This window comes from Saimiri boliviensis, chromosome 6, assembly GCF_048565385.1.
Source record: "Saimiri boliviensis isolate mSaiBol1 chromosome 6, mSaiBol1.pri, whole genome shotgun sequence".
Lineage (NCBI taxonomy): Eukaryota > Metazoa > Chordata > Mammalia > Primates > Cebidae > Saimiri > Saimiri boliviensis.
This window is the reverse complement of record NC_133454.1, coordinates 55,035,251-55,060,251: the sequence shown is the minus strand read 5'-3', so window position 1 is coordinate 55,060,251 and position 25,001 is coordinate 55,035,251. Positions and strand designations below refer to the sequence as shown.

The window sequence follows — 25,001 nt, the reverse complement described above, 5'->3', positions numbered from 1 at the left end:
TGTTGTTAATGTACTTTTTTCATTGATTAACTTTCCAGTTTGTTGCCAAGATCTAGACCTACAGTTGACTTCTATATATTATTTATCTTATATCTTAAATTCTTGCTAAATTTTCTGTTATTTCAAGTAATTGATCGTGTATATTCTTTTAGATTTCCTGTATAGAAACTATGTCATTGGAAGTAACAACAGTTTTGTTTCCTCTTTTCTGATCTCGTGTGTGTGTGTGTGTGTGTGCGTGCACGCGTGTGTGTGTGTATGTGTGTGTATGTGTCTGCATATTGTGCTAGAAAGACTGTCTAATAACATGTAGGGATGACGTGTAATAGTAGGTAACCTTGTCTTCTTTATAATTTTATAGGGAATACTTCTCACATTTTCCCACTTGGCATAAAGCTCAGTAGGGTTTTTCTCAATTTTTCTTTTCAGGTTTAGAAATTCCAGTCTATTTCTATTTACTGAGTTTCTATCAGTAGGTGTTTAATTTTGTGAAATGCTTTTTTCTGTACAGAAGATCATAACATTTTTCTCCTTTGTTTAAATAACATCTTTGTTGTAGAAGTTTATCTTTTTATCATTATTTTACTCAATTTGCTAACATTTGGTTTAGAATTTTGCAAGTATGTTTATTATTTAGACAGGTGTATAATTATCACACCATCTGTCCTTATCTGGTTTTTGTGTCATGGTATACTAGCTTCATAGAATGAAGTGGGGAATGTGCCCTCTTTTTCTACTATCTGGATGAGTTTCATAAAATCGCAGTTATAACCTGTTCCTTGAAAGTGTGATATGCCAGTCAGAACGGCAATTATTAAAAGGTCAAGAAACAACAGATGCTAGTGAGGCTGTGGAGAAATAGGAATGCTTTTACACTGTTGGTGGGAATGGTGTGGGAGATGTTGATGGGAACTGTTGTGGCAGACGGCGTGGCAATTCTTCAAAAACCAGAAACAGAAATACCATTTGACCCAGCAATCCCATTACTGGGTATACGTGCAAAAGAATATAAATCATTCTGTTAGAAAGATACACGCACACATATGTTCACTGCAGCACTAGTCACAAGCAAAGACATGGAATCAACCCAAATGCCCAGATAGACTGGATAAAGAAAATGCAGCACATATATATCATGGAATACTATGCAGCCATCAAAAGGAATGAGATCATGTCTCATGATATCATTGGATGAGATGAAACTAGAAGCCGTTATCCTCAGCAAACTAACACAGAAACAGAAAACCAAACATTTTATGTTCTCACTTGTAAGTGGGAGCTGAGCAATGAGAACACATGGACATCGAGAGGGCAACACACACTAAGGCCTGTCAGGGGTGCAGGGGGAGGGAGAGCATCAGGATAAATAGCTAATGCATGCTGGGGTTAATACCTAGGTGATGGGTTGATAGGTGCAGCAAACCACCATGGCACATGTTTACCTGTGTAACAAACCTGCACATCCTGCTCATGTATCCCAGAATTTAAAATGAAATACAATTAAATTTTTTTGTTTAAGTGTGGTAGAACTCTCTTATAAAAACATATGGAACTGATGTTTTAATGTTATAGGGATATTCTAATTTTCTATTTTATTTTGACACAGTTCTAGTAAATTACACTTTTTCTAGGAATTTTTTCATTTTTCCCAATATCACATTTATCAATGATATTATTTGTTGACAGTATATTATCTTTTTAAACATTGTTACATCTGTAGTCACATCCATTTTACTTATATTGTTAATGTTCTCTCTCTCTCTCTCTCTCTCATTTTCTCTCTCTTTCTTCCTCCCTGTCTCCCTCCTAGTTGTACAAGATGTTTGTCTTTTTTCTTTTTTCCAATCAGGGTCTTGCTGTGCCACCCAGGCTGGAGCGCAGTGGTGTGATTTTGGCTCACTGCAACCTTCACCTCCTGGGTTCAAGCAATTCTCCTGCCTCAACCTCCTGGATTCAAGTGATTCTCCTTCCTCAGACTCCCGAGTAACTGGGATTACAGGCTCATGCCACCAAGCCCAGCTAATTTTTATATTTTTAGTAGAGATGGGGTTTCACCATGTTGCCCAGGCTGGTATCGAACTCCTGACCTTGTGATCCACCCACATTGGCCTCCCAAAGTGCTAGGATTACAGGTGTGAGCCACCATGCTTGGCCTGTTTGTCCATTTATTACTCTTTTTGAAAAGCCAACTTCTGGCTTTCTGGAGTCTTTCTATAGTATCAATGTTTTCTATTGTATGATTACTGCATATATATATATATATATATATATATATATATATATATTTTTTTTTTTTTTTTTTTTTTTTTACCTGCCTCCTTCTACTGCTTATATTTTTACTGTGTCTTTCCTACTGCTTTCTTTAGGCCTATTCTGTTGTTCTTTTCCCAACCACTCACATTGGACACACAATACTAATGTTCATCTTTTTTAATATAAAAATTTGGCCGGGCGCGGTGGCTCAAGCCTGTAATCCCAGCACTTTGGGAGGCCGAGGCGGGTGGATCACAAGGTCAAGAGATCGAGACCATCTTGGTCAACATGGTGAAACCCCGTCTCTACTAAAAATACAAAAAAAGTAGCTGGGCATGGTGGCATATGCCTGTAATCCAAGCTACTCAGGAGGCTGAGGCAGGAGAATTGCCTGAACCCAGGAGGCGGAGGTTGCGGTGAGCCGAGATCGCGCCACTGCACTCCAGCCTGGGTAACAAGAGCGAAACTCCGTCTCAAAAAAAAAAATAAAATAAAATAAAATTAAAAAAATATAAAAATTTAAGACTATAAATTTCCCTTGAAACATTTTTTTGCTGCATTCAACAAGTTTTTATATATATATTTCCATTATTTTATATATATTTGTATTTATTTTTATATATTATATATTATATATATTTTATATGTAATATATATGTAAATATATATATAATTTTATCTATAAATATATATAATTATATATAAATATATTTATATATTTATTTTTATTTTTATATAATATATAATATATATATTATATATATATTTCCATTGTTTTATATATATATTTCCATTTTAAATACTTTTAAGTTTATGATAAGGTTTCTTCTTGATGCATGAGACATTTAGAAGTGTTTTCTTTTTTTCCAAATGCATCATGCTTTGTTAAGTGATGCATCACTTTACAAAAGGATATGTTCTGAGAAATGTGTTGCTAAGTAATTTTGACCTTGTGTGACCACCTAGACCCAGGAAGTACAGCCTTCTACAAAGGCTGTATAGCATATACTATTGCTCCTAGGCTACAGACCTGTACTGCATGTTCCTGTATTGAATACTGTAGCCAATTGTTAACACTGTGGTAAGTATTCATGCATCTAAACATACCTAAATGTAGAAAAGGTACAGTAAAAACTGGTATTTTAATCTCTTTAAGCATTTTTCATGTAACTGTTCTATATTTAATACCATCCGCTGTCCTTGAATCTGCATTCATTGTTGTCCACTGTTTCTGCCGACTCTCGGGCGCAGCAATGTGGCTCCTTGTGGGTTTAGTCACCTTTATTCACGAGGTTATTGTTTGATCTTAAGCTGTGAGGGTCCTTTGACTTCAGAATGCCTTCTTCCAGAAAGAGTTTGCTAAAGGCACCTCTGATGAAGACCGCCTCACCCCCCATTGAGAGTTTGGCTCATAAAGTGGATCCAGGCTCAGTATATCCACCTTAGAGCTTTTCCACATGTCAGTAAACACATAAGAGTGCAGCTGTAAGATCCAGGCTCAGGCTCTTTTTCCCCCATGCCTGCTGATCCGGGCTAGCTCCCACCAGTCTGGCTTCTCTCTGCCCCATCCAGCTTCCTGCCCCCAGCCGCCCAGGATCCCTGAAGGAAGGAAGAGACCTCCTTCCACAACTTTTAGCCATCAAATCTCAGTTCCCAGCTGCCACAAATGGCACCCCAGCCACTCTAGCATCAGCTCACATTTGTTGGTTGGTTGATTTGGTTGGTTGGTTGGTTGGATCCCTAAACACCTTTGTTTTTGTGAGACCAGTGATTCCTCAAAGACTGGATCCTACCTGGGACTGAATTGTGGTGGAGTCTGTCAGAGCCCTTGGTAGTCATAATCCTGCTCCATTTCAGCATTTGTCTGTAATTAAGCTGATAGTTTCACTGGTGTTTCTGTCTTTCAACAGGCTTTGAATTCCAGCATGGAAAGAGATATTATTCACCGGGCCCCCTCAAATCCCAAAAGCACCCAGCTGAGACTGGGAAACACAGCAGGTGGCTGCAGGAGCATAGACCACCCTCTCCGAGTCTGTTTCCTCCAAAGCAATCCTGCCCTGGCTGACTATGCCCAGGGTTGTAGAATTCAATGAGAAGACAGAGGTGAAAGACCTACAAAAACTGGAAAGAACTCAAATGTACAAGAATGTCAGTACTACAATTAGCCACAATCACCAGCACCACGGTTACATGAACCAGCTCCACAGACACAGGAAAAATGGAAAATCGAACTCTGCACACCTCCTGTGTTTCCTGCTTTGGCAATGGTGTGGAGACATCACGGCAGCCAGTCGCTCAAGGGCAATTTTATTTCCTAGCCTTGGACAAGCACTGCTACAAAACACGACACACACCAAAGACAGAGTCCTTGGCCACAATCCCCGAAGGGTTGACTAATGGGTTTGTTATTTTCAGCTTAAAGGGCCCTCTTCTTTCCTCCTTCCTTGATTACTGGTGCCCCACTATTTAGAATTCACTCCCTTACAGGAGAAGAGATAGAAGTTGGCATTTAGTCCAGCTGAATGGGAGAAGTCAATTGTTTTGACATTTTTAATTGCAACTCATAGTAAAATATACAATTTACACAGCAACCCAGTACAAATACACACACACGAAGCAATTTTCACAAAACAATGCCTACCTCGCTACATATAATGCACTTTCATATTTTCAGTTCCATTTTAAATTACAGTGATAACCTACTAAATTGATCGGCACCTTGAAAAACATGGGAAGTAAAGGGAGGGAAATGTCTGCCTTCCTCAAGATCCCAGATAAACATGGGCTTCTCCCCGCATCTCCCTGTATGAGTTAAAGTGCAGTTTAACCCAGAGCCAAGGGAAGACAGGGTGCTGTCTCTTAATCTCTTTTCTTCTCTTAGGAAATGGCTACCTTCCTTCATCTCTTCTTTCCTTCAAAATAAGTTTGTACTGAGCACCTGCCATTCTGCCAGGCACTGTGCTAGGTCCTGAGAATGCAAAGATAAATGAGACTGTAGAACAAGTCCTCAGGGAGGGGACAGCCACCTCCTCAATAACTTAATGGCTAAGCCCCATGGGTTAATAAAAGAAACTACATCCTGCCTCACAGTGAAGGAGCATATCCACCAGGTACGTCCGTGGACTGCAGCAGCAATTTGACCTATTGCTATTTTAGCTTTAGACTTGTATTTTTCTTTTTGATTATTTTGCTTTTTAATTAAAAAAACAGAAAACATGAAAAGTCACAATCTCCAATAATGACTCCTTCATAACATAGTAGTTCATCTTTATTTAGCCTGACACCTTGTCTTTTTTTTTTTTTTTTTTTTTTTGAGATGGGTTTTGCCATGTTGCCCAGGCTGGTCTCAAACTCCCGGACTCAAGCAATCCATTGGCCTCAGCCTCCCAAAGTGCTGAGACTACAGGCATGAGCCACCACACCCAGCCTTTGGTCTTAATTTTCTATTGTTCCAGGATTTAGGTAAGGAAAAGGGGCACTACTTAAAGAGTCACCTTGTACACCCCAACATCTCCCATGGGTGGCTATCAGCCCTTCCCAATGCCTGTCCCCATCCTGGCTTCTCTCCATCTCTTTCTACCACTCTCAACAGATTTTTGCTTCACAGAAACCCAGGAGCCAAGCTGGTGAAAACAACCATCCCCCAGAGGGCATGATATGGGAGAAGATCTTCAAAAAAAGACAGTGTTGTCCTTAGTGAGCAGAGGAGGAGAGAAGATGTGAACACTCACATTCATGGGAAAAACTTTTAATCTTCAACACATTCTTAAAGCCCAGATCCAATCATGCTTTCACTGTTTAAAACCTTCCAATGCCTTATAACAAAACCGCCTCCCTTTGCTGAGAGATCCTCTCTTCTACTGGCTAACATACTCCTTCTTCAAAGTAGCCCTAAGTGTCACTTCCTCTATAACACCTCCTGGGACTCCCCTGGGCAGAGGGAAGTCTGCTCAGATACCTGGTTTCTACCACAATAGTTATAATCCAGGTATTGGCTGAAGTGCTTCACTCTTTGAGACTCAGTGAAATTGACTAGGCTGGGCAAGGTGTTGCCTGTAATTCCAGCACTTTGGGAGGTCGAGGCAGGCGGATCACTCAAGGTCAGGAGTTCGAGACCAGTCTGGCCAATACGGTGAAGTCCTGTCTCTACTAAAAATACAAAAATTAGCCAGACATGGTGGACGATGCTTGCAGTTCCATCTACCCGGGGGCTCAGGCATGAGAATCACTTGAACTTGGGAAGCGGAGGTTGCAGTGAGCCAACATCACACCACTGCACTCCAACCTGGGTGACAGAGTGGAACTCTGCCTCAAAAAAGAAAAAAGGGTGGGACAAAAAGAAATTGACTAAAATCCCATTCCCACGTCTGCCCCATTCTTTGTGGAGTTCTAAAGGGGAGTACTAGCTCATGGTTTCTCCAGTTACCTCTACTTCAGTCCTGCTTTTGCCTAATTTATTCAACAAACATATACATCATTAACTCATAATGATGCCCCATTCTGCCCTGAAATGACCCAGACATAAAATTTACACCACACAAAGGTCTTTACATGTTTAGCAGATTTGACTGAAGTTTTGTAGGGGAGCGTTACACTATAGAACCCAAATAACTTAAGCGTCCTGTCCTAATCGTTCCACCAGTTCTCTTTCTACCTTCCCACCTGTGACTTGGTCTTGCCTTTTGCCTTCCATCATGTCCAGTGTCTGTATGTTTCTTCCGCAGATTCCGTTGGACTATTCCTCTCCTTTCTCGGAATCTTGCTGATCCGTGCTTCCAAGCCCTTACTATCCATTACCACGTGACTCAGCAAGAAATTTTTCCAGACAGACATGGTTTCTTCCTAAGAGCAATTCCAGTGAAAGTTGTAAACCTAAGAGTTTCCACTCCATCGTGTATTGTCATATTGTGTTATAATTGCTTGTTTTTAAGTGGTGCTCCTTAGAAATGGGGAGAATTTGGCAGCAACTTGAGAGTGGGGTCCGCACAGGTCTTATTGTTCCTCAGCTTCAGGCAGAATTTTTTGACATATTGATTTCTCCTTGCCACTTTCCCTTTTCCCTTTCCTTTATTCAAGAGAATTGACCAATCCTGTTCTTCCTTGCCTCTTTGAGGGCAGAGACTGCTGGTTGTCACCCGGTAGTTACTATCGTCTTGTTGTTTTAATGTTTGAACCCCCACATTTTAGCTGGGCACATGGACATCCAGAACAAAGACTCCATTTCCCAACCTCCCTTGTTATTAGATGTGGTTATGGGACTAAATTCAGTCCACACATATCTGAGTAGAGTGACATGAGTACATTCCAGTTCTTGCTCTTATAAAAAGGGTCACTCCCTTTTCTTCTCCTTCTTCCACTTCCTGCTGGTCAGATGTGGACCCAGAAACATGATGGGGAGCTCTGTAGGATCAGGAAGATAAAAATGTTGTCCCAGGGGATGGCAGAGTAGCACATCAGAAGTGTGAAGCCCCAGCCCCAGTCCCACATTGACCTGATGCCCATGTTCAGACTGCTTCATGAGAAAAAACTTAACTTCTATTTGGTTTAAGCCACTGCTTTTTGGATTATTTTGCTGTAGCAGTCAAACGCAAATCCTAACTATTTTAGTTGACCAGGGCTGCCATAACAAAGTACCACACACTGGATGGCTTCTACAGCATTCATCTTCTCACAGTTCTGGACACAGGAAGTCTGAGCTCAAGACATCAGCAGCATTGATTTCTTCTAAAGCATCTTCTTCTGCTGTCTTCACATGGTCCTCTCTCTGTCCACACACACATCTGTGTCCACATCTCCTCTTGTTATAAAGACCCAGTCATACTGGATTAAGGCCCACTAAAGACCTCATTTTAACTTAATTACCTCTTTAAAGCCCTTGTCTCTAAACATGTCACATTCTGAGATACTGGGAGGTAGAACTTCACCATATGAATTACGGGGAGGTACACAATCCAGGCCATAACACCAACTAATATACTTTTCTTCCTGGCTTCTGTTTTCCCCTGAGTGAACCCACTAGATGTCCTTGACAGAGAGGAAACTTGCTTAGAAACATGGGAAGAAAGAGATTCTTCTGAACTAAAAAGAGATTCTCCTGCTGGGCATGGTGGTTCATGCCTGTAATCCCAGCATTTTAGGAGGCTGAAGTGGGAAAACCGCTTGAAGCCAGGAGTTTGAGACCAACCTGGGCAACTGGCAAGATCCCATCTCTACAAAAAATTTTAAAATTAGCTGAGCATCATGGCACACACCTGTAGCCCCAGCTATGCTGGAGGCTGAGGGAGGAGGCTCTCTCGAGCCTAAAAGTTCGAGGTTGCAGTTAGCTATGAGCACACCGGCCTGGCCAACAGACCTATCTCTAAAAATAATAATAGGCCGGGCACGGTGGCTTACGCCTGAAATCCCAGCACTTGGGAGGCCGAGGCGGGTGGATCACAAGGTCAGAAGTTCAAGACCAGCCTGGCCAAGATGATGAAACCCATGGTGAGACAGGGTTTCACCATGTTGACCAGGATGGTCTCGATCTCTCGACCTTGTGATCCACCCTCCTCGGCCTTCCAAAGTGCTGGGATTACAGGCTTGAGCCACCGCACCCGGCAAAAATTTTTTTTTAAAGATTCCCCTGAGCCAGAGAGACAAGAAGGAAGATTTGTTTTTATTTGAGACAGGATCTTGCTGTGTTGCTCAGGGTGGAATACAGTGGTGTGATCACAGCTTACTGCAGCCTCAGTCTCCTGGGCTCAAACGATCCCCTCATTTTAGCCTCCCAGGTAGCTGGGACTACAGGCATGCACCACCACACCTGGCTAATTTTTTTTCTTTTTCTTTTTCTTTTTTTTTTGATAGACACTACAGGCCTGGCTAATTTTTCTATTTTTTTGTAGAGACAGGGTCTCACTATGTTACCTAGGCTGGTTTCAAATTTCTGGGCTCAAGTGTTCCTCCTGCCTTGCCCTCCCAAAGTGCTGGGATTACAGGCATGGGCCACCACACCCAGCAGTGGGGACCACAGCCTGCTCCCCAGTAATTCCCCGATGGATCACCAGTTCCACAGAGATACGGCTACATCTTTCCCTGCCTGGCCTGTGATTACCATGTCCTGAAGAACCGAGACCTGAAGAACCCAGCAGAGCAGACCCTAGGGAGCCTCAGCAGCACAGAAAGCAAACTGGTGGCTGCAACACAGGCCTTGGCTCTACTGTGACCTAGGACCTTTGCATTACCTGGGGCTGGGCGGCTCCAAGAGGACATTTTCCACAGCCCAGCAGAAAGGTGGCTAGGAGTCTAAACTAAGCTGCCTTAAAGAGAATAAAGAAATTCATTATTTCTTGCATAGTTGAACTTATTAACTAAAATCAATGCATTTGGGTTCCCAATGCCTGACAGACTCTAGTACAGAACAGCATGTTTGAAAAAGACGAATGCAGGAAAGGGAAATGGGAACAAAAGAAGACAGACATGGAAAAGCCTGGGCCAGCGCCTCCTTGAGCCCCTCGCCACCTTCCTCACCAGTGCCATGTTCCCCTCTTCTGAGCTGCATCTGGCATTGATCGGACCACACGTGGGTGACTTGCCTTGCATGCGTGTTCTTGCCTCGAAATCCCCACAGAGGATGAGCAACTCCAGGTGAAACACTACACTTTATTCACCCCACTGCCTCCAACCCATCTTCATCCCAGGCGGGAACTCAATTGGTGTTTTTAAAAAACTGAATGAAATGGGCCCTGGGTCAAGACACAAAAACAAGAAGAAACACGGAGCCGGAGCTGCTCAGCGGTGGAGGCTGGTGGAGACAGGTGGGGAAATATTTTAAAGGAGCTGGGACTGGGTCTGGGAGAGGAGAAAGATGTGGTTTGGAGCAGAGGAGCAGAGCAAAGTGGGCGGGGAAGGAGCTGGGCAACACCCCCAGCCCTCTCAGGAACCAGCTCCGGGCCTTCAGAGGAGCCCGTCAGTGCCTTCTCTTCCTGGTCATGATTTATTCAACTAAGCTGTGTCTGAAAATATCCTAGGCAGGAGGTTGAGTCTCTGAGGACCCAGCATGTAGGAGGACCCAGAGCACAGCCTCCAGATGCAGCTCCGGAACAATGCTGGAGACTCACCCCAGGCCTGCGATGCAGGCAGAGCAGACATCAGCCCGTTTCAGAAGATGACATAAAGGCCAGAGGGATAACAGACCTCACCCAGGCTCACACAGGCCAAGAGCTGCTGGAGGAGAAAAGAGAGAAACGGAACCGTCCTAGGGGGAAGAAAGCATTTGCCCTCTGGTCTGGGGGAGCACATACAGGGGGTAGTGGCCTAAGCCTCAAGAACCCCCAGCTCCACCCTCTGACCCAGCTCTCTGAGGGGTTGCCAGGTGCAGAGAAAGGAAATCTAGGCTCAAGCTAGAAGGAAGCAGTGCCCGCTGGGTGAAATGAAGGAAAATCAGGCAGGAGCTGATTTTCTGGAGCTCCCTCCTCAACTAGGGCCTGCCCAGGGGCCAGAAAGCAAGCCTCGACCATCTGTGCCACCGTGGCCCCAGCTCTCAAAGCAGGGAAGATCTCAGCTGTGTTTCTGCTACATAAAGTCAACACAGCACTCTGGTCCTGGGTCTGGTCCTCTGAAACAGTCAGAGGACATGGGTTCATATCCCTGCCTCACCTCTATGTGACCTGAGCAAGCCCTTTGAACTCTCTGAGGCTCAGTTTCCTCACCTGTAAAATGGGACTACTATAACCCACTTGAAGAGCTGCTTAAAGGATCAGATGAGAAGTCGTGTATGAAACGGAGACAGAGACATGAGTGGCCTGGGCTTTGAAATTTGGGGAATTTCATTCTTGCCTGGCCCCATGTCACACAGACCTTCTCATCCACGGACCCCATTCCAGGCCCTCATCCTTTAAATAAACAGACAGTTGGCCGGGCTCAGTGACTCATGCCTGTAATTCCAGCACTTTGGGAGGCCAAACCAGATGGATGCCCTGAGGTCATGTGTTCAAGACCAGCCTGGCCAAGATGGTGAAAAATAAATATTAAAAAAATAAATAGCCATCTCTACTAAAAATACAAAAATTAGCCCGGCATGGTAGCACATGCCTGTAGTCCCAGTTACTCAGGAGGGTGAGGCAGGAGAATTGCTTGAACCCAGGAGGCAGAGGTTGCAGTGAGCTGAGATCATACCACTGCACTCCAGCCTGAATGACAAAGCAAGACTCCGTCTCAAAAATAATAATAATAAATAAATAAATTGACAATCTAGCTAGGGAGAAAGAAATATAAATCATAGATAGAGAACAAGAATGGAATCCTAAGCCCGGTTATATCTGCCAAAAGACGCTGCTCTAAAGCACGCTGATGAAACGGCTTTCGGGGCAAAGCAGTGCCCAGAACAGGATACACAGTGGACCAGGCATGTGAGCTGAGCCAAAGAACATGCGGATTCCACCAGGCAGACCCCTGCTGGAGAGGGAGCCACGGAGGCACAATGCAAAGAAGAATGCAACAACAAGGCAACCCATGTGGCCAAGGCACAGCATGTCCCACTGGGTGTGGGTAGGGTGAGCACAGAGCCTAATCATCATGGCCATACACACAGAGGAATCGGGACTTGACCTGGAATGCTGGGGCTTCTCAACCTGTTTTGATCATGAGAATCCTTTTTTTAAGCACTTTGGGAGGCTGAGGCTGGCAGAGCACGAGGTCAAGAGATGGAGATCATCCTGGCCAATGTGGTGAAACCCTTGTCTCTACTAAAATTACAAAAATTAACTGTGCGTGGTGGCATGTGCCTGTAGTCCCAGCTACTTGGGAGGCTGAGGCTGGAGAATCGCTTGAACCTGGGAGGGGGAGGTTGCAGTGAGCCGAGATTGCACCACTGCACTGCAACCTGGCAACAGAGTGAGACTCTGTCTCAAAAAATAATAATTAATAAATTTATTTTGTAGAGCAGTTTTAGGTTCTCAGCAAAATTGAGCAGAAAGTACAGGCAGTTCCCACATACTCCCCTCCTCACCCACACACACAACCTCCCACACCATCAACATCCCCCACAGAGGGGTTCATATGGCAGCCTATGAACCTACACTGACACATCATTATCACCCAAAGTGCACAGTTTACATTGGGGTTCACTCTCAGTGTGTACATTTTATGGGTTTTAAAAAATGTGTACTGATTTGGCCGGGCGTAGTGGCTCATGCCTGTAATCTAAGCACTTTGGAGGCCAAGATGGGTGGATCACCTGAGATCGGGAGTTCAAGACCAACCTGACCAACATGGTGAAACCCCGTCTTAAAAAAAAAAAAAAAAAAAAAAAGTGTGTATTGATATTCTTCCACCATGATGGTATCAGACAGAGTCGCTTCACTGCTGCAAAAATCCTCTGTCTCTTCATTCCTTCCTCCCACCAGCTCCTGGCAACCACTGATCTCTTACTGTCTTCATAGTTTAACCTTTTCAGATTGGCTTCTTTCACTAAACAATGTGCATTTAAAATTCCTCCACGTCTTTTCATGGTTTGAGAGCTCATTTCTTTCTACTCTGAGTAACATTCCATTGTCTGAATAAGAATCCCCTTTTTAATGTTGAAATAATGTGGGTATCTCCCTGATATAACAATCACATTTTTAGAATTTACAGATTGAAATGCGTAACAACAAAAACTACAATGAACCCTGCCATGCTGTGTGTGGAGTAATTATAGTCACCTTTAAATTCACATCCCGTATCTTTGGGGCCAAATAAAGGCCAAGATGACAGTGCTCGATGTCACACATGGATTCACAAATCTGGTGGCCTAAAGTTAGGGATGCAGCTAAGGATCTTCAGTTGCGCACAGGACTGGTCACATTTTCATTTTTAAAAGATCTCTCTGGCTAGTTGCCTCCTAGGATGGAAGCCAGGACGCTCTTCCCACATACCCCAGGACAACTCTGCGAACAAGGATGTAGCCACACGTGGTAGGCACAGTCACACCAAAGTCATGGAGGAGCCACTGAAAACCCACGTCTACATATTCAATTAAAAACCTTATCCAGGTTATGCTTCCAAACAAAAACTCATTTTAGAAAGCAACACAGAAGAGTCCAGAACCCAAATCTGGTTTCAGAATTGAAGGTACAGGTACCGACTCCGGAAAAGGACAGAGCCTACAGAGGCCTTAGGACGGAAGAGAGGATTCAAGGTAGAGAAGCCAGATGGTGTTGTTCCGGCCACGCCTTCTGCTAATTACACACCCTAATCAAGGTGCGTAAGAACAGCCCTTACTCTAGGATTGATTCCAGAGGACAACTTGCTCTGGAAATTGGGGTTCTACAGCCAAGAGTCAAAATTTGGTTTCAAAATTGAAGATCTAGATTCCTAGTGCAGAGAAAAAGATATCCCGGTGAGGCCATAGAACAAAAATAAGAACAGAGACAGGACCTCTGAGATGAGACAGTTCAAGCGACACCATTTCGTGTAGCTTCTGTCCCTTGGCCATCAGATATCTCTGGAGCCAGAAGTGGGAGCAGAGAGGCAAGTTGCGTGTATCTGACAGTGTCGCCCTGGGCTCCATATCTCTCTTTCACTCTTCCTGGGTCTTCCATTCCCCCAGGGCCTAGAAGCTGAGCCTTCTGGAGATGGTTAGGCCAGGTGTCAGGAATCAGAGTAGAAGCATTGCAAGAGGCACCTCACAGAGCTATTGACCCAGTCTGGCTGTAGAGTTCAGGAGAACTCAAAGACATTTGAGTATAATTAATACAAACTGTTTGGCCATCATCAGAGTGATCACTGATTCAGGCAAAAATCAACAGTGGAGGTTAAAACCTTTAAGCAAATGTTTGATGAGGAACAAGAAATACATCACCTTGAAAAATCTTCCCACAGATTACTTAGCTGCAAAAGAAAAATTGATGATTTTGCAGTGGAGAAACCTGGTAGACGTCCCCTTAACCAAGTGATTAAAATTCATTTCACCTGTAATAGCAGCAACTGACATGAGGTGCCTGTGATATGACAGACTGAGAAGAACACAATCACTTCTGTGGTCTGCACTGCCCGAATGCGTAAACTGAACATAATTATGAGGACATGCCAGACACTCCAAACTGACGGACACTCTACAAAGTAACAGCCATGCACTCTTTAAAAAAAGGATTGAAAACGGCAATAGGAATGGAGAGAAAGTAAGCTAGCAGAAGAAAGAGTTAGAAAGCAAGTCTAACAAAGCGCTCTCTTCCTAGTATAGCATGTGCTACCATCTCTTTGTTGGGGGGAGGTACACAGAGGTCAGTTCATGCCTGTGATTTCTCTCCAGAAATGCTCAAGAAACTGCTCACACTGGGTACTCAGCATTGCCTTTCACTTTAATCTTTTCATCCTATTTGAATTTTTTAAATAATTTAAATGTGTTAATTAAAGTGATTTTTTTTTACTTAACTTGAAAAAGTAGTTCTCAAACATAATATTAAATGGAAGAAGACAGACATGAAGAGTACATGTTATAAGATTCCATTTCTGTAAATTGCTAAACTAGGCAAAATTAGTTCCTGGTGATAAAGGCCAAGCAGTGTATGAGACTCACACATCTCAATTTCAAAACTTAATTCAAAGCTACGGTAATCAAAACAGTGAGGTACTGCCGTAAGGATAGACACGGAGATACATAGGCCAATGGGACAGAACAGAGATGCCAGAAATAAACCCATACACCTACACCCAATTAATTTTTCAACAATGTGCCAAGACTATTCAGTGAGGAAAAATAATCATCAACAAACGGTGGTGGGAAAACTGGATATCCATGTGCAAAAGAATGAAGCTATGTCAGAGCACACACAGATATTAACTCGAAATGAATCAACAACCTGTGTAAGGGCTAAAACTATAAAACTTTTAGAAGAAAACGTAAGGGTAAATCTTCATGACCTTGGATTTGGCAATGGATTCATAAATATGGTACCAAAAGCGTAAGCAACCAAAGAAAAAACAGGTAAGTTGGACTTTACCAAAAGTAAAAACTTCCATCTGTCAAAGGATATCATGTTTTAAAAAAATAGAAATTTCTCAAAAGAAGACATACAAATGGCAAACCGGTATATGAAAAGGTTCTCAGCATTGATCATCAGAGAAATGCAAATCAAAACTACCATGAGATAGTGTCTTGCCCCAGTTAAAATGGCTTTTATTCGAAAGACAAGCATGACAAATGCTGGTGAGGATGTGGTGAAAAGGGAAGCCTCATACGCTACTGGTGGGAATGTAAATTAGTACAATCACTACAAAGAACAGTTTGGAGGTTCCTCAAAAAACTAAACATAGAGCTAACATAGGATCCAGCAATCCCACTACTGGGTAGATATCCAAAAGAAAGGAAATCAATATGTTAAAGAGGTATCTGTACTCCCATGTTTGCTGCAGCACTGTTCACAATAGCCAAAATTTGGAGACAACCCAAGTGTCTGTCTAGAGACAAATCGATAAGGAAAATGTAGTAAATGTGCATGATGGAGTGCTGTTCAGCCGTAAAAAGAACAAGAGCCTGTCATCTGCAACAACATGGATGGAACTGGAGGCCATTATGTTAAGTGAAATAAGACAGGCATGGAAATACAAACTTCACATGTTCTCATTTATTCGTGAGAGCTAAAAATTCAAACAATTGAACTCATGGAGATAGAGAGTAGAAGGATGATTACCAGAGGTGGGTAAGGGTAGTGCAGGGGTGAGGAAGAGGGGTGGATGGTCAATAGTAACCAAAAAAATAGCAAACAGATTATTATTCAATAGCAAATTAATTGTACATGTTTAAATAATCAAAAGGGTATAACTGGATTGTTTGTAACACAAAGATGCTTGAGGTACAGGTATCTCATTTGCCCCAATTAAATTATTATACATTGTATGCCTTTATCAAAATATCCCATATACCCCACAAATATATACACCTACTATGTAGCCACAAAAATTTTAAATTAAAAAATATTAAAAGAGAAACACTTTAAGTGAAAAGACAATTGTTATGGACTGAATGTTTGTGTCCCCCAAATTCGTCTGTTGAAGCCCTAACCCCCAGTACAGCTGTATTGGAGATGGAGCCTCTAAGAAAGTAACAGAGGCTGGATGAAGGCACAAGGGTAGGGTCCTAATCTGATAGGATTAGTGTCCTTACGGAATGATATAGTTTGGATGTTTGTCCCCTCCAAATCTCACGTTGAAATGTGACCCCCAATGTTGGAGGTGGGGCCTGGTGGGTGGTGTTTGGGTGGTGTTTGGGTGGTGGGGGTGGATCCCCCACGAATGGCTTGGTGCCCTCCTCCGTAGTAATGGATGAGTTCTTGCTTTATTAGCTGATGCGAGAGCTGGTTGTTTAATAGAGCCTGGCACCTCCTCCCTGTCTCTCTTGCTCCCCGTCTCCCCATCCCTTCTTGCTCCTCCTCCCCTTTACCTTCTGCCAAAAGTAAAAGCTTCCCAAGGCCTCCCTAGAAGCTGAGCAGATGCTGATGCCATGCTTGTACAGCCTGCAGGACTGTCAGCCTCTTTTATTTTTTACTTATTTATTATTTATTTTTTTGAGATGCCCAGTCTGGAGTGTGGTGGCACGATCTCAGCTCACTGCAACCTCTGCCTCCCAGGTTCAAGCAATCCTCTTGTCTCAGCCTCCCAAGTAGCAGAGATTACAGGCACTAACCACCACACCTGGCTAATTTTGTATTTTTAGTAGAGATGGGGTTTTGCCATGTTGGCCAAGTTTGTCCCGAACTCCTGACCTCAGGGGATCCACCCACCTCGGCCTCCCAAAGTATTGGGATTACAGGCGTGAGCCACTGCACCTGGCCTTCTTTTCTTTTCTTTTTTTTTTTTTTTTTTTTTTTTTGAGACAGAGTTTCACTCTTGTTACCCAGGCTGGAGTGCAACGGCGCAATCTTGGCTCACTGCAGCCTCCACCTTCTGGGTTCAGGCAATTCTCTTGCCTCAGCCTCCTGAGTAGCTGGGATTACAGGCACGCGCCACCATGCCCAGCTAATTTTTTGTATTTTTAGTAGAGACGGGGTTTCACCATGTGGACCGGGATGGTCTCGATCTCTTGACCTCGTGATCCACCCGTCTCGGCCTCCCAAAGTGCTGGGATTACAGGCTTGAGCCACCGCGCCCGGCCCCCTCTTTTCTTTATAAATTACCCAGCCTCAGGTATTCCTTTACAGCAACATAAAACATTAACACAAAGAGATATGAGACACCAGAGAGCTCTCTTGCTCCCTACCCCACCCTGTGTCCTCATGCAGCGAGGACAGGCTGCATGAGGACACAGGAAGAAGAAAAGAGTCTGCAAGCCAGGAAGCAAGCCCTCGCCAGAAACCAGACTGTCGGAAACCTTGATCATGGACTTATGGCTTCCAGAACTGTGAAAAAAATAAAATTTCTGATGTTTAGACCACTCAGCCTACGGCATTTCATTATGGCAGCCTGAGCAGACTGAGACAGCAACTTATAGAATTTGAGAAAATATTTGTAAATCCTATATTTTAAGTGTCTAGTACTCAGAATACATAAAGCATTCTTATGATTCAACAACAAAAAGACTATCAACCCAATAAAAAGAGAAAGGGGTTCACAGTCTGAGAGGATGGAGGTGAAAAAAGAAAAAAAAGGGCAAAATCCTGAATAGGCATTTCTCCAAAGAAGATACACAAATGGCCAATATACACAGGAAAAGATGCTCAACATCATTAGTCATTAGGAAAATGCAAATCAAAACCACAGTGAGAAATCACTTCACAGCCAGGCATAGTGGCTCATGCCTGTAATCCCAACATTTTGGGAGGCCGAGGTGTGCAGATCACAAGGTTGGGAGTTCAAGACCAGCCTGGCCAAGATGGCAAAACCCTGTATCTACTAATAATACATAAATTAGCCGGGGGTGGTGGTGGTCACCTGTAATCACAGCTACTCAGGAGGCTGAGGGAGGAAAATCACTTGAACCCGGGAGGCAGAGGTTGCAGTGAGCCAAGATTACAACACTGCACTCCAGCCTGGTCAACAGAGCAAGACTCCATCTCAAAAAAAAAAAAAGAAAGAAAGAAAGAAAGAAACCACAACCACTAGGATGACTGCAATTTTGAAAAAAGAAGAAGAAATAACTATTGATAACTGTTGGTGAAAATATAGAGACACTGGAAGCTTTGTGCATTGCAGGTAGAATGTGAAATGGTGCCACCTTTGTGCAAAATAATTTGGTTTTTCCTCAAAAAATTAAACACCAAATCTTCATATGACCCAGCAATTCTGCTTCTAGGTATATGCCCAAAATAATTTAAAACAGCAATTTATTTATTTAATTTTTATTAATTTAATTTGTTTTTTGAGACAGAGTCTCACTCTGTTGCCCAGGCTGGAGTGCAGTGGTGCAATCTCGGCTCACTGCAACCTCCACCTCCTGGATTCCAGAGCTTCTCCTGCCTCCACCTCCCAAGTAGCTGGGACTACAGGTGCGTGCCACCACAATGGGCTAATTTTTGTATTTTTAGTAGAGATGGGTTTCACCATGTTTGCCAGGCTGGTCTCAAACTCCTGACCTCAAGTGATCCACCTGCCTCAGCCTCCCAAAGTGCTGGGATTACAGCCATGAGCCACCATACCTGGCCAAAAACAGCTATTTAAACAAACATTTGTACACGAATGCTCTTAGTAGCACTATTCACAATAGCCAAAAAGTGGAAATATCTCAAATGTCTATCAACAGATGAATGGATAAATCAAAATGTCGTGTAGATGTACAGTGAACTATAATTCAGCAATAAAAAGGAATAGGGTGCTGATACATGCTACAACATAGATAAACTGGGAAATTGGTTTCATGGGTAAACCTTGAAAACATATGCTTGGTAAAAGGATTAGACATAAAAGGTTACATATTGTAATTTCACCTAAAAGAAATATCCAAAATAGATAAATTTCTACAGATAGAAAGCAGACTGGTGATTACCAGGGGCTGGGAGTAGGGAAAATAAACAGTAACTGCTTAATGGACACAAAATTTTCTTTGTGATAAGGCCGGCACAGTGGCTCTTGCATGTAATCCTAGCACTTTAGGAGGCTAAGGTGGGTGGATCACCTCAGACCAGGAGTTCAACACCAGCCTGGCCAGCATGTTGAAACCCTGTCTCTACTTAAAATACAAAAATTAGCTGGGCACGGGAATTACAGCACCCCGCCTGTAATCCCAGCTACTTAAGAGGGTGAGGTAGGAGAATCTCTTGAGCCTGGGAGGCAGAGGTTTCAGTGAGCCAAGATCGTGCCATTGCACTCCAGCCTGGGCAACAGAGGGAGATTCCATCTCCAAAAAAAAACCAACATTGGGATAAAAGTTTTCTTTTTGTGAGAGTCATTCCCAAGCAATCATAAAAAATAATTTTTTTAAGTTTTCTTTTAGGTAAAAATGTTTTGGAGGCCAGGTGTGGTGGCTCACACCTGTAATCCCAGCACTTTGGGAGGCTGAGGAGGATAGATCACAAGGTCAGGAGTTCAAGACCAGCCTGGCCAACGTGATGAAATCCTATCTCTACTAAAAATACAAAACTTACCTGGGTGTGACGGCACACACCTGTAATCCCAGCTACTCAGGAGGCTGAGGCAGGAGAATCGCTTGAACCCAGGAGCGGGAGGTAGCAGTGAGCTGAGATCATGACACTGCTCTCCAGCCTAGGCGACAAAGCAAGGCTGTCTAAAAAAAAAAAAAAAAAAAAAAAAAAAATGTTTTGGAACATGACAGAGGTGGTGGTTTCACAACTTTGTGAATATATGAAATATCACTGAATTGTACGCTTTAAATAGGTTAATTTTATGTTATGTGAATTTCACTTCGATGAAAAAAATGAAGAGGAAAAAGCCAGGTTAAGGGTTAGCTCACCTTGCAGTGGGTTTTGTGCCTGCAAGGGGCATGAGGGTAGCTCCGGGGGCAGGGGGTGGTGCTGGTCAACTCAAGTTCTTGGGCTGGGTTCTGATTGCACTTGTGTGTGAATTTGCGAATGTCATCAAGCTATATATACCAGTGATGTGCACATGCTGTCTTTGTGTTTTAAATTCTAACAAAAGGAAGTTTTGTCTTTTTATAAAAAGGAAGTTCTTCCTGCTGTATTTAAGATGGTAACAGTAGCTTTTGTCCAGTGACAGGGCCAGGGTGAGGGTAACATGAAATGAATCATGCAAGTACAGGGTCAGATCCTGTCTTTGTTTAGAATCTTGATATTTTGGCCAGGTGCAGTGGCTCACGCTCACAATCCTAGCAGTCCAGGAGGCTGATGCAGGCGGATTGCCTAAGCTCAGGAATTCAAGACCAACCTGGGTAACATAGTGAAACCCCAGCTCTACTAAAACACACACACACACAAATTAGCTGGGTATGGTGGAGCTGAGATTGCACCACTGCATTCCCGCCTGGGCGACAGAGCAAGACTCTGTCTCCAAAAACAAGCAAAAAAATATATATTGATATTTTATTCACCAGGCTTTCATAAATAGTATTTATCTTGGTTATTGAGGCTTTTGGCATCCCCTTTCCTATATGTAGTCTGAATGTTTGTGTCACCCCAAATTCATGTTAAAACTTAACTCCCAAGGTGATAGCATTAAGAGGCAGGGCTTTTGAGAGGCAATTAGGTCCTAAGGGCTCTGCTCTTGCCAATGGAATTAGTGCCCTTATAAAAGAGGCCTGGATTGTGGAGAAATAAGAATGCTTTTCCACTGTTGGTGGAAGTGTAAATTAGTTCAAACATTGTGGAAGACAGTGCGGTGATTCCTCAAATGATACATCTAGGTGAACATATCTGTGATATGTATGTGTGTGTATGTATATGTGTGCGTATATGTGTATACACACACTCACACACACATGCACACATATACATAAAACCAGAAATACCATCTGAACCAGCAATATACCCAAAGGATATGTATATAGATAGATCATTCTACCATAAAGACACATGCACATGTATGTGTATTGCAGCACTATTTACAACAGCAAAGGCTTGGAACCAATGCAAATGTTCATCAACGACAGACTGGATAAAGAAAATGTTGCACATATACACCATGGAATACTGTGCAGCCATAAAAAAGAATGCAGTCATGTCCTTTGCAGGACATGGATGAAGTCGGAAGCCATCATTCTCAACAACCTAACACAGGAACAGAAAGCCAAACACCACATGTTCTCACTCATAAGTGGGAGTTGAACAATGAGAACACATGGACACAGGGAGGGGGACATCACACACTGGGGCCTGTTGGGGGACGGGGAGCATTAGGACAAATACCTAATGCATGTGGGGCTTAAAACCTAGATGAAGGGTTGATACACGCAGCAAACCACCATGGCACATGTATACCTATGTAAACCTGCATGTTCTGTACATGTATCCCAGAACTTAAAGTAAAATCTTAAAAATTAAAAATAAAAATAAATAAAATAGAAAAATAAAAGAGGCCTCCGGGAGTTTGTTTGCTTCTTCCGTCATGTGAAGACACAGCAAGAAGACACCATCAATGAGGAACGAACCCTGACTAGGCACTGAATCTGCTGATGACTTGATCTTGGACTTTCTAGCCTCCAGACCTATGAGCAATAACTTTCTGTTATTTATCAATTACCCAATCCAAGGTATTTTGTTACAGCAGCCCAAACTAAGATACCCTTCAATTTCGCACCACAGGCAACTGCCTCACTCACCTCCCCCTGGTCCTGGCTCTAAATTTCAACACAGCAACATTGAGAAACCTGCACAAATGCAGTCTAATTAGCCATCAAGGGGGAGCCTGCCCTCATCTTCCTCTCATTGGCTCCAACTCCAGGGCAGACTGAGAAACACAAACATTTAGGGGTGCCTCCTGCAGGGTAAGAGGCTTCCTGAAGTGCCAACCTCGGCCTTAGGCAGCACAAACTAGACCTAGCCCTTCTCCCTGATACTCCACTCAGTCTACAAAACCCGGCAGCCTCCTGGCCCCCTGAGTGAGGCTGTATCACTCCGTAGCAGGGGCTCAGGGCCCCACATTACTTGCAAAGGAGCTGGATAAAAAGTAGTAGCCAGAGCTTGGAATGGGGGCTATAGGGAGGGCCCAAATAGATGGGTACATCCCATTTCCATAATTCTTAGTAGCATTCATTTCTACAAGGGTCTTTTGTTTTCCAAGTGGGCAAAGGTAAGGGCAGGCAAAGAAGGTGAAATGGAAGATATAGCACTGCTTCTTCAACACCCGCTCTCTTTCTTGTACTCCTAGAGGATTCATTTATGAAATTAGATCCTCCCATTATGAAGGGAAGTGTTAACACTGTGTCACTTTCCCTTGGATGAAATATAAACTGTTTTTTCTTTCTTTTTTTTTTTTTTAAAAATGGGTTCACCATGATGGCCAGGCTGGTCCTGAACTCCTGACCTCAGGTGATCGACCCACCTCGGCCTCCCAAAGTGCTAGGATTACAGGCGTGAGCGCCTGGCTATAAACTGTTTAAGTAAGTATATAGTCATGCATCACTTAACAACAGGGATACCTTCTGAGAAATGCATCATTAGGCAATTTCATCATTGTGCGAACATCATAGAGTGTACTCATACAAACCTAAATGGTACCTCCTGCTACACACCTGGGCTGTATGGCGGAGCCTTTTATTCCTAGTCTATAAACCTGTACGGCCTGTGACTGTACTGAACACTGTAACATGATAGTAAGTATGTGTGCATCTAAACATAGAAAAGGTACAATAAAAATGTGCTATCATCATCTTATAGGACCATCATTGTATATGCGGTCCATCTTTGACCAAAACATCGTTATCCAGTTGCATGACTATATTTAATGAAGCAGTGTATTTTTTAATGAGGTAATGTAGGGATATCTCCAAAGAATGTGGTCATTTTAAATATTTAATCATTTAACATTTCCTATCCAATGAATAGAGGTATATGCTGTAAAGAAAAAGATAAACTTTTAAAAATTCATATTATAACAGATTTTTTTAACTACAAAAATGATACATCTAGGTGAACATATCTGTGATATGTATGTGTGATACATCTAGGTGAACATATATATATATATATATATATATATATATACACACACACATATACATACATGCATGCCTGTAAGGGGCATGAGTGGAGGCAGAGGATCATTTAGGAGGTTCAAAGAACACTCAAGAATAGTGTTGAAGAGCTCAGCCCCTTATCAGCTGATGAACTTCTCAGTGCCTCAGCTTCCTCATTTGCGAAAGGGGGATGGTGATAGTACAGCTACCCTGAGGGGGCTGTGAGAGTGAAAAGCAGCTGGTGTGGGCAATACATCCAGCATGTGCTGGCACACCACAAGCACTTTGGACGCCATGCTCCTATTAGGACTACACTAGTCCAGAAGGAGAAGATGCAGGCTCTGAGTGGTGGCAATGAAATCACTCCCACAGAGGGCTGCAGCTGAAGGCGACTGTGGCGTCAGAAGAGTTACTGATGGTGCAAGAGCATGGAGAGAAGTGAGCAAAAAAGAAAACTAATAGGAAGTGAAGCACATGGGAACCACAAGGGCTAGTCAAGCAGGTGTGGATGAAGATGTCACAGACAACTTCGGGGGCTCGGCTTAAGCAATTGCATGCATGGGGGTCCCATTTATGTGATGGGAAAGACTGGAGGTCAATTTAGGACATAGTGAATGATTTGATATACCCATGTGGATATATTAAGACATGGCCAATCAATGGGTCGGAGCTCAGGGAAGAGTCCTGGACTGAAGATAGAAGTCTGCTCTTCATCTTTTGCAAAGAAAACATTTAAATAATTTAATTTGAATTAAAGATTTAGTAATAATAGCCAAAGGGGCAGGCCATGGTGGCTCACACTTATATTTCCATCACTTTGGGAGGCTGAGGCTGGAAGATAGTTTGAGGCCAGGAGTTTGAAACCAGCCTGGGAAATATAGTGAGATCCCATCTCTACAAAAAAGAAAAAGTATTGAGCATCATGGCACACACCTGTAGTCCCAGCTACTTGGGAGGCTGACGTCGAGGATCACTTGAGCCCAGGAGTTCAAGGCTGCAGTGAGCTATGATTGTGCCATGGCACACAAGTGTGGGCGACAGAGCAAGACCCAATAATAATAATAATAATAATAATAATAATGGCACTCATATTCCAAAGAATTTGTCCTACAGATAGATCAAATATATAAAATTACATTTGCATAAATCATTCATTGGAGCATTGTTTGTAATAGTATAATTTGTAAATCACCTAAATAGCCATTGATACAGGACTGATCAAATATATAGTAATATGTCCATAAAATGGAATATTATACAACTGATAAAAATAAGTCAACTTCGCATGTCCTCATACAGAATGACCCCTAAAGACATCGTTCAGTGAAAAAAAGCAAGAGGCAAAATAAAATGTATAATAGATTACATTTGTGTGCTCCCTACACCCACCAAAAAAAAAACAGATTTGCTAATATTGTTACATGCATGGATTATTTCTGGAAGTTACACAATTGCTAATCACTGAAGCAATAGCTAGAGGACAGGAAAGATTTACTTTTTACTCTATGTTCCTTCTTCCATTTTATTTGGAACCACACATATGTATTAGAATTTTTAAAGTATACAATTTTAAAAAAAACAAACACAGTTGTGGGGGGAAGTGAATCACTCTAGCAGCAGCACGGAGGAAGAGACTGGAGACAGGATACCAGCTAGCAGGCTACTGCAACGGCGTAAGTACGAGAGATAAAGACTAGTAGGGCTGGGG

At 42.8% G+C, this 25,001-nt stretch overlaps 1 long non-coding RNA gene across 4 annotated transcripts in view; it reads right to left on the bottom strand.

Moving 5' to 3' along the window:
* LOC120364682 (uncharacterized) overlaps positions 1-25,001 on the bottom strand; it is a 159,696-nt gene that overhangs the window by 76,182 nt on the left and 58,513 nt on the right. The gene's annotated exons all lie outside the window — the stretch shown is intronic.